The following is a 10,708-nucleotide window of genomic DNA, read 5'->3' on the forward strand; positions in this document are numbered from 1 at the left end:
TTTTATTCAATCCCACATACACTCTCCTGCTTCCAGAAATACTCACCAGAGCACCAAATGGAGATTTATCTGCCAAAGAAAGTAGTCCCATGGGAATGCACTATTTTATGTTGTTTGAGTGATGTTTGCTAAAAACTACAGCAGCTTTAGGAACTGTTTTATGGTGGTTTTAAGAATTAAACTATATATTGAAAGAGGGGCTTCAACCACTCCAAGCAGTTGAAAGCTCGTGAACATGCAAGTAAATGGATTTTTAACCAAACTATGCTTTTCAAATTCAAGAATAGATGTTCTTACTCAGTATATAGGTGTGTGAGCAGTTTTAACAGTTTGACATCCTCAGCAGGAACCAACCGCTCCTCATGGCCGACTAATCCACAAAACTATCATAACTTTGTGTTGGCACGCCAATAATGTGAGCTGCTGAAACCTCCACCATCCACCCACTCCCAGAGCTGTAGATACTGAAGGCTAGATCACTGCCCAACCCCCACCAGTCAAGTCTGCCATATGCTAAAAACTGCAGCCTAATCCCTGAGTGCACTTTATATCAGGAGCCATATGCTATAGGTGTTCTCCCTGCTTTCTCTCTCTCACAGGACGCTCTGAATACTTGAATAATATGACACTAAAATTGTCCATTTTGCACATAACATCTGGTTGTTTCATTTCATTATTTGAAGATAATTTATTTTATTTAACACTCCATAATTCTGCTTATTAATTCTTTATTGAGCCATTTTTGGTAGATGTGTAGAACTGTCTGATGAAACAAACTTTTTTTAGCCTTTGAGCTGTAAGACAAGTTCTACCTGGTAGATTAACATTCAATGACAGATGTTGTCATAAACTCTACATATCGCCAGTTACGTAAACTGTGGCTGAATTTATGTCTTTTCATATTTTTTATAATTTATGCCTTTATATTGGGTCTCTGCAGGCCCGTTGCTGAGAAGATGTTTGGTGGCGTAGAGCTGACTGTGGCACCCTCCCTGTAGTCTTTAAATCACAGGTCTAACCTTCCTGTGCCCACTTACTGCTCAGTCAATCCACTTATCCTGATTGGAGGCTCCCTCCCGCTGCGACTCAGCTGTTGGGACAATAAGTAAGTAGGAGGATTAGTGAGTCAGCAGAACGGACAGGAAAACCCTCCACATGAAAAGTCTTCTGCCAGTGATTAACTCAGACGCGACATTACTGTCTCGTCAAGAAATCTTTCACTTTTCATCAGTCTGTGGGACGTTTTCCTCTCTTCCTGTTCTTCTTGTCTTTCATCTACGGTTGTTTTCTCCTCCGTCGGCACCTTTGTCTCTTTCCTCCACACCGCCGCCAATAAAGCCCCTTTTCTCACCTCTGTCCTTTTATCTGTCTGTCCTTGACTGGCCCTGTCTGCCTCTTCGGTTATCTGACTGGGTCTCCGCTTTATTTACCTGCTCCCTGTGTCCTCACAGAAGCAACCAATATAAAACAGATTCTAGTGTTTGGATAGCATGGGGTGTCGAATTTCAAACTTCAAAAGGATCTGAAAACGCCACTGTGGACTTTGGATATGCCATTCATCTATCAGTGAAGTGAATAGAACTACTGCTGACCGCTGTCACAATGACATTTGTGTGGTTTGGAGTGTAATGAATTATACCATGAGGTCATTTACTTATCACCAACAGATGTTTCTTGTTCTGCTTCCAAAATGAGCTGGACAGAGTTTTAATCAGGGCTCATTCTGTGGCAAGCTGTTTCCCATTATCAGTGGTTGAGGCCTTTCTCTCTCTCTCTCTAAGATGTGAGCGTTCTTTAGCACACACAGGGTCTGGACCAAACCCAACCACATGTCCTTCAGCCTCTCTGCTTCTGCTAAATCTCCTTGTGCAGGTTTCCGTAATGCTTTTACGTGCTGAGTAAGTTGGGAGCTATCTTTAACAATGTTTGCCATCAGTCACCACTCCCACTATAAGACGGAGATCTTGGGCCCGATCTCTTTCCGATCCATATTCAGAAATGAGTGGACTGCTTCCTGTTTCTCCCCGCAGCACAGTAATTGTAGAAAGCTCTGTGGTTTTTGATGAGTATCTACACGTCTGTCAGTCCACCCGGGCCTGGCTGGTCAAAGGGAGGCTCCGGCTTCATGCGCCATTTCAGAAGAGACATGACTACCAAAATAGAACTGAGTTCATCCAAAACATAATGCTACCACAGCTAAGGAGTTAAGCCATCAGTAAAAAAAAAAAACCTCCATTCTCTACTAAAGCAAATCTTCCCAGGGTTGTACCAGTCTTTTAGATTTAAAATAGTTTCATCCTAAAACATTACGTATAGGTGTACAGAATACAGGGAATAACAGTATATCTATCACACAGTGGCATCCCCATGTCCCTCTCATACTGTGCCCACACCAAGCTGGCCCTTTACTTTGATGAGCATACCAGGGCTGGTCTTATGATGAGTCAAACTTTTACTGTGCATCTGATTTTTTTGTATTGAGCTCAGATTCTGGCTGTGGGGGAACCACTGGGTTTAATGGCAGTACAAAACAGAGCTCCTCTCATCCATGGACTCTCTTGGCTCAGCTCCCGTCAGTGGAGAAGCAGCCAGGAGAGCTCCCAGCATCCATGTCCTGACAGCAGGCCACCAACATGAAGCAAACACACCGCTGGACCCTGCACGTTAAGCTGCGTTATGTTGTTATGCTGGCGGTTACTTATTCTAATGTGTCCCTTAATGGTTTTTAATTAATTTTCTCATTTAATGTGTTGTTTAGTGGTATTTTACCTAAATGAAATAAAATGGCAATTCAGTCATTTTAGGATCAGGATATGGTTCTTACATAATGTTTAAAATGTAGCTATGTTGCAGAGAAAGCATGTGTGACTGGAAAATGTAACATCTCATCTCTGATCGTATCATTTCTTCCTTGTGTTACTTAGAAGCTGCTCAGTAGAAGAAACGTCTGATGCCGTTGCATGGTGTCATTTGAAAGGGTTTCACTATCACTACTGTTTCACCCACATAAGCTCTTTTCTAGTTGACAGAAAATCTAACAACTAGAATGATCTCTTTAATCATCTCATGTACAGGTGGAACCTTCCTCTGTGTCTTCAGGTTTGACCTGTCCTGTTAGTTCACAGGTTAGGAACAGAGGAGGTTATTTCAGGAAGTTGAAGGCTGTTCTTCAGTATGTGAAACATGTCAAGGATTTCAGCTATGTGCCTTCCTGACACACTACTAAACATATCACACACCCACAGGGAGGCATCTAGCTGCTTATCTCAGAAGGCCACACATTCTTTGGTTTCGGTATTTCATTTTCTCCATTAGAACAAGTTCCACATGATTTTAAACACTTTACTGCTGTTCTTCCAGTTCATATGTAACCAGGCAGTGTTATTGAAAACACAAACCTTCTACTGGGTTCTTCACTCGCTTTAAAAACACAGGCATTTAAATCTCTTTAGAGGGGTATTCCATAAAGATGAGGGACTGAGGGCAGATTAAAAACTGAATGGTCAAAATGAAGGCAGTGGAGGCAGAGATGATCTTTAGTCCTTAGTATGGGTCGAGCTCCAATAACACTGGATCCTACATTTCCCATAATGCAACTAATAGCATCCTTTTTCCAAACGCAATATGCCTTCGTTTGTATGGCAGGGTTCCTGTTGTGCGTTTGAAGTCTCAACCTGAAACTGTCCTGGTTAGTCTAGCGGTTCTCCCCACCCCTGGTTAAGTGGCCTAAAGTTGGTGGTCTTTCTTAAATGTTTGACTAATAATTGCACCATCATTGTGGGGTTGGCACACAAACAGACTCCAGCAAGTCGCTGCTTCAAGCCAAGAAACAGTCTGAAACACAAACCCTCAAAAAACCACCAGTGTGCCTCAGGTTTTCTTTGGATTAAATAAACAAGATCCATGTTACTGAGGGAGCTTTAGAGATGCTGGTGTGTGTGTGTTGTTATCAGTCTCTGCTCCAACTCCCTGCATGTTTGAGACACTCTCAAATGATTATGTGATGAGTTCCTGCGGTTGAAAATCCAGTTCCTCAGGTAACACTATGCTACCATGACACGCCACCCCCACCCGTCCAACCCCCACCGTTGCTCATCTTGTTCTCTACTGTCATTCACTTCAGTGGCTGTAGTCAGTATGGGAGGAGTGGAGCACAGCTGGACCGAACTGACGTCAAAGGGCTGCAGCTCCACGCCCACCTGAGCTGTTAAAACAGGCCAGTCTGGATATACAGCACCATCCCTCCAGGCGTCAAAGAGTAAACACTGCAGATCAAGGCTTCGTAGTCTGCTGGTTGCATGTTGTGCTGTGTTGGTTGACCTGTAATTGGGGTTCATACATAACCAGAGTGCTAAGAGGGACTATTTATGGTCATGCTGGCACTCAGTTAGCCTGAATTTACAGAAGACTTTGCATATAAAACACAGCCTGAATACATTAGCAAGTTGCATAACTCTTGATATACACAAATGCAGTGATACATGTTCTGCAGTGTTCCACATGTCCACTGATTCTGGTTTTCTTTACATGAAACTAGCAATGTTGAAATGAATGGAATCAATAAAAAAATGCAGTTGTGTATATATATGACATTGTATTCCACATTCTGTAAAGTCCTTCTCATCATGTGATAAACTAATATCAGCTTTTCCTTAGGAGAAACCATCCAATGTATTACAAGGAACTTTTAGAGGCCTGGACAAATCTTTCAGTCTTGAGCTTAGTGTATAAATGATGAATTGTTTTATTTATTTTATTCAACCAGGAAGTCTCTAGAGATGCATTCTCTATCTTCCATGAGGGACCTACAGAGGACAGAATATAGCACAACAGGCATGGGAGGAATAAAACCAGACCATTTAGGACAGTGACATTCATCGTGAAGATGGACAGATGGACACATAAAATGAACTTATCTTGTAAATGCTTCGAAGGTGAAGGAAGGACAGAAATAAATACACTACTGGTAAGTTAATGATGTGGTAGGAAGTTTACGAGATACTATGTCAAATTCTTCACCTTGTTAGTCAAAAACTGGAGAAAGGTTTCATATGATGGTCTGGGATTATAGTCCATGCTGAGGGGTTTCTGCACTTAATCTGGTCATATGTTCCTTACACGTTGCTTTCAGCAAATCTTTTGTTGTTTCAAAATGAAGAAAAGGGTAAAAAAAGGTTTTCTCCAAACACTGGTATCATCCCCCTGATACTGTCTATCACCAATGCCACGTAAACCATGCTCTTAACCCTTGAGCTGGGGTTGTCCTTCACATGCTGTCAGCCTCATGGCGTGTGTGTGTGTGTGTGTGTGCTGCAGACAGGCCTGCAGCAGATTTACTGCTCAGTTTTCAGTGTGAAACGAGCAGCAGATGGTGGATTTTGAATGGAACACAGTGGAGTTCCCTCTGATTGCTGCCTCTCCTCTCAGTCTGTGACAGCATCAGAGAACTCACTTAAGAAAGTTTCTCATTAGAAGTGCTCACAAAATGGTCAGTTTCTTTCTAGGTTACTCTGACCTTTTGGAGACTCACATGGTGCTCACGTTAGGACAGTCCACACAGCAACGCTTCCTTCACAGATATAAAGAGGTTTGTCGCCGGGTGAGACCAGGATCATTAAAGAGCAAAGAGCTTGAATGGCACTCCGCTGTGAGCAGAATTGGGATTTGGAGTTCAATGCTTTAACCACTCAGCCATCACAGCTCCTGAAATCCATTTGGTGCGACCAAGACCTCCTCCTGAGAACCATCAAAGCTCCTGCTGATGAACCCACTCATTCTTACTATGGACGATAGTCCAGTGTGATGCTCCTGCTTCAGCTGTGCCAGCATGCTTATTCAGTTCAATCAAACATTTCACTACAGCCTCTACATCCGTTTCAGCACTGGCATAATGTTCATTCTGCTTTGAATACAGTAAAATCTTATTCATAATGGACCTTTGAATTCAGTTTTCTGTTCTGTGCTCTGATATGGAGGAGAAAACTGCTGCTTACAGGAAAAGACTGAGAATAATTGTCACTGTAACAGGATGCTCAAATGTCCGTGCCTGCTTATCATGGTTACTTTCTTACTTCTTTTCCACTGAGTTCCAGGAAATGTGCTCATACACACCCAGTCAGCTCTCAGAGATAACAGTGTGCTTGTGCATCACACTGTGAGGGCAGCCTCTTTATCTTGGTCTCCTCTTCACTCATGTTCTTTAGTTTCTTGATTCTGATGGCTGCATAGCTCATTATTTATATCTACGAGTTCATTTCATTTATGAATGCATATTCAATCATCCTGTAGTGAAACGTATGGTTTTGGTGGACTGGTTGATTTGTTAATCTGTAGTTAGTTTGTACGTTCTAAACCATAACCACACTCTGTCCCTCACCTTTGTTAATCATACCAGTTGTCATGTGTTGAAGAAATTAATAACAAAAAACAAGATAGAAATGGAGTGAATCACCAGAGCCTGTATGCATGGATAAACTTGTTGAAGTGTTTCACCTCAGACTCATTTTACACAGATTATGAGGGGGAACCTTGTCATTCAAAAGAAGAGCGCGAGCACATCTAAAACTACTGGACGTGGTGGTGGGGGCACACCAAATAAAACTTGGCTGAAGGAACTATACGATTTGAATATTTTGAGCCATGTTCTTACAGGTAGTTCAGTGTTTGTTGATCTCTTGATGGCATAGAAAGCCCCATTTTTCTTTGTCTTTTACTTCATTGAAATGTTTAAGCCTGAACATGTATACTGATTTGTTTGTTCAACGAACTTTGCTTCCCTGTAGTCATGAAAAATGAGTTCATTGGTTTGGGGTTAGTTGACTGTCAGGGCCCAGGTTTATTATAACCAGCAGGAGCAGGTCATCAGCATAAAGGCAACACTCTAGTTCAGTGTCCCATAATTTTAGGTGAAAGGTGAAAGGCGAATTCTCTATTTGAATATATATTAAAGATTGGTTAGGTTAGGTTAGGTGTGTGATGACAGATCTGTGTGTGTGTGTGTGTGTGTGTGTGTGTGTGTGTGTGTGGTGGGTGGGGAAGAAGAGCTTGTTTCTGGAACTCCCAGATAGGATGAGTCAGCCCGTCAGCTCTCAGTAGAGACTTTGTGCAGAAGACTTACAGAAAGACAGCGAGAGAGACATCACAAGTGATCAGTGATGCAGCGAAACAAGATGATATAAAGACATTAATGGCATGTTACGACATGACAGGAACAGCAACGAGTTTACCTGGAACTACACCTGTGTGACAGGGGGTCCTTGGTCCTCATTGTCAGGGGGGAGTCTAAATGTGCACACAGCAGAAAAAGAAACTGATAAATCTGATACTGTGTGTAAACTGTGTAAACTGTGCGTATGTACAGTTGTGTAATGAAGCCAGCGAATTTCATCCACAGTCACATCGGACATTTGTCCTCCACAGCAGTGAAAGAGTAATGAAGTGCAGAGAGACACATCCGTACTTTATCATCTCATTTGAAAAGATCAAGTGTGCTCTCCATCACTCTGCCCCTGTCCCATCTCTTTGCCCTCTGGGGGAGAACACACAGGCATGCGATGATTACCTAACAACTGAGAGGAGGGCCAGGATGGATGGGGGTGGGGATGGGGTGTGTGTGATACTATCTCAGTTCAGTTCAGATGGGGCTGGAGCAGAGGGCAACTGAGGAGCCCCTGCGTCTGTCCTGCTCTCCCACTGCATGGTCTCTTCTCTTTGGGGTGGAGGCAGTTAGGCAAGTATGACCTTATCAAGCTCTATGTGAGGGAGGAAAGAACCTAAGTTCAGACATGCTCCTCAGGTGGAGGAAGCCTGATGTCCTGAAGGACATAAATCTGAGTGTCATTCACATAACAACATCATCATCCACGTAACATCTACAAACACAGCAAGAAAATGTTGTGTTTGTGAATAATATGTCCCAGTAGACACATTTGATATAGAACAACAGGGGGCTGAGGATCCTTGAAGAACACCACAGGTTGGAAGGGTCTCCAATGGCTACTGAGAAAAATCTGTTTGATAAGGACTATTTAACCCAGTCGAAGGCAACATCCCTGATCCCAACCCATTCTCATAGGTGATCTAACAAATTGGAGTCATCAGATGTATGAAAATCCTCGGGTGAAGTAAAGGAGAAAAAAAAAAGAAACAATCACCAGGAGGAGATCTCATGAAGACAAACGACCAGTCGCGCTCACATTCACACCCATGGGCGCTTTAGAGTCACCTATTAACCTAACCTGTATGTGTCAGAGAGAACATGTACACACACACACACCTTCTTTTATATAATGTTATAATGTAGAACTACTCCTTCATGCAACCAAAGTAAGTGATTACTACAAGGAAAGCTGGTGATTAATTATGAAGAACTTCGAGTTAGCTTACACACACACTTAGAAATCGATATATATATACGAGTGCCTCGTGCAACCTCACTCTGTTTTCCCCCGTGGAGAACTGTGTTCTTATTGTTGTCTTCCTGAGTTACTGTCTCTGCTCAGAGTGGAGAGACAGAGGGAAGAGAGCTGTACAGGAGAGAAGAAGTGGGATGGAGAAAGAGTAGTTCTACCCTGGTACTGTGTGCTGTAATTGGTACAGTGACTGACAGGATGGAGAGAGTGATGTAAGAGAGAGAGAGAGAACGAGAGAGAGAGAAAGGAGGGACTAATTGGTGTGTGGAGAGAAAGTTGGTGTCAGCTTGAATGTGTGGAAGTGCCTGCCTGCAGGAAAACAGCTCTCCCCTCCTTAACTCATCAGAATCTTCAGGGAGCACTAAAGAGCTATTTGTAGCCGGCTCATTTCTGCTTAAGCTGAGGTGCAGCGGAGGAACTGGGAATTACAGATTGAGCACCAATGAATGTACAGAAATGAGCCTCACTCATGAACATAATGAAGCTATCTGCAGATAATTGCAGTAGAAAGCATCAGCTATTTTCTCTGGTTTCTATTTAGCAGGCACAATATAATCTGAACATGTTCACCCTTGTAGTTTAGCATCTTAGCATGCTAACCTTGACTCATGAACACAAAACACAAGGTGAGAGGGGATTAGTTTTAGTTTTGCAGTATTTGGTCACAAACTAAAATAATGGACTATCTGTACCAAATGTAATGACAATCCATCCAGTAGCTGTTGAGACATTTAACAATGAAACAAAACTGTCATCTCATGATGGAGCAAGGGCAAAGGTGAGGGGAGTCAGAAGGATTTGACGACTCGCCATCCCTAGAGCATGGCTTAAAGGTAACAGTAACCACAAGTGTCCATGCCCTCATTAGTATATGTGGAGCAGAAGATGTCTGAGCCTCAGACAGAAATGGAGATATGACACACAACCAACCAGTGCAGGGAGAAACTGAAAAAATAATAGATTAGAAATAAAGACGACACATGCATGGGAGCGAGATGGAAAACTATGATTGGTTTTAAAGCACTTACTGCTGCTTTAAGGCACCAACCACCTGCCATCACTCACATCGAACACTTTCTGCTTTATAAAATACAGTGGAAACACAAAGAAGAACCTAATAGTCAAGTCTCATAGTTCATAAGTTCTAAGTTCAGCAGAGAGTAAATCAAGAAGCAGGGTTGGTGCAACCTCAGCTTTAGAGTTTGATTATCCCATCTGGAAGAATAAACAACTTTTATGATTCTGGTTTCTATATTATTGATGTCATATTGATAACCATTTTCCCTATTTGAAGCTTCAAACGACTAACAACATTTGAGAATATTGGAACCAGACTGTAGCATTTGTTAACGTACACAGCTAGTTTTAAGCTTTGCAAAATATCAGCTGATAAAAAATCAGTAGTTCATCTTTTTTCTTAGTTTTCCATCAGTCCTCTGTATGGTACTGTGCCATACAGCATAGTGCACTGGCTTGCACGAGCACATGAATGTCTACAGTGGAGGTGATGCATGTTCAGGTGCAAAAGGCATTTTAGGACTAAGTGAATAGTAAAAGTCGGCTAACACCAAAATGTCACAACAATGGCTTTCTGCAGATTCACAACAGAATTTGTACATTAGTAAAAGTAGAACCAGCCTGCACACTGAGTCTGTATTCATGTGCTCTAAAACGGCCTCATCTCTGTTTACCTGCTGTCTGGAAAAATGGTCACAACTACACTCATACTCAGACATACTCAAACACACACACACACACACATGCTTGCGCACTGTCTGTGTTTCTCATGTGGAAAACAGCTGTTGAAACCTCTCAGTGATGATGTAATGCCAGTGACTGTTTAGAATTGATTTGGAACTTTTACATGAGGTGTGTGGTAATGTGTGTGTGTGTGTGTGTGTGTGCTTGATTGTTCTACCAGGTAGACTGATGATTTGTTTTACTTCTGTTAGCCCTGTGGCAGTGTGTGTGTGTGTGTGTGTGTGTGTTGTGTGCGCATGCATTTGGAGAAATTTCAGGAAACTATTCCATGACAAGTCATCATATTGAGATATTGCTATGCTTGTGTATGTTTGCAACGTGGCATTTGCAAGCAGGAGTTTCTGTATGTGTGTGTGTGGTAAGACAGCAGGTCTGTTGTTCAGGGAAAAGATGAGTCAGACCGCCTGAGCAGAACAAAACAAAGGGAATCCAGCCTTGGGGGGGTCAAAACCACAGTGTGTGTTGAGTGTGTGAGTGTGTGCCTTGTTCAGATGAATCAGTTCGATAAATGTAAAAACCTGAGAGTCGGCTGAAGT

Source organism: Pempheris klunzingeri, chromosome 17, assembly GCF_042242105.1.
Source record: "Pempheris klunzingeri isolate RE-2024b chromosome 17, fPemKlu1.hap1, whole genome shotgun sequence".
NCBI classification, from domain to species: domain Eukaryota; kingdom Metazoa; phylum Chordata; class Actinopteri; order Acropomatiformes; family Pempheridae; genus Pempheris; species Pempheris klunzingeri.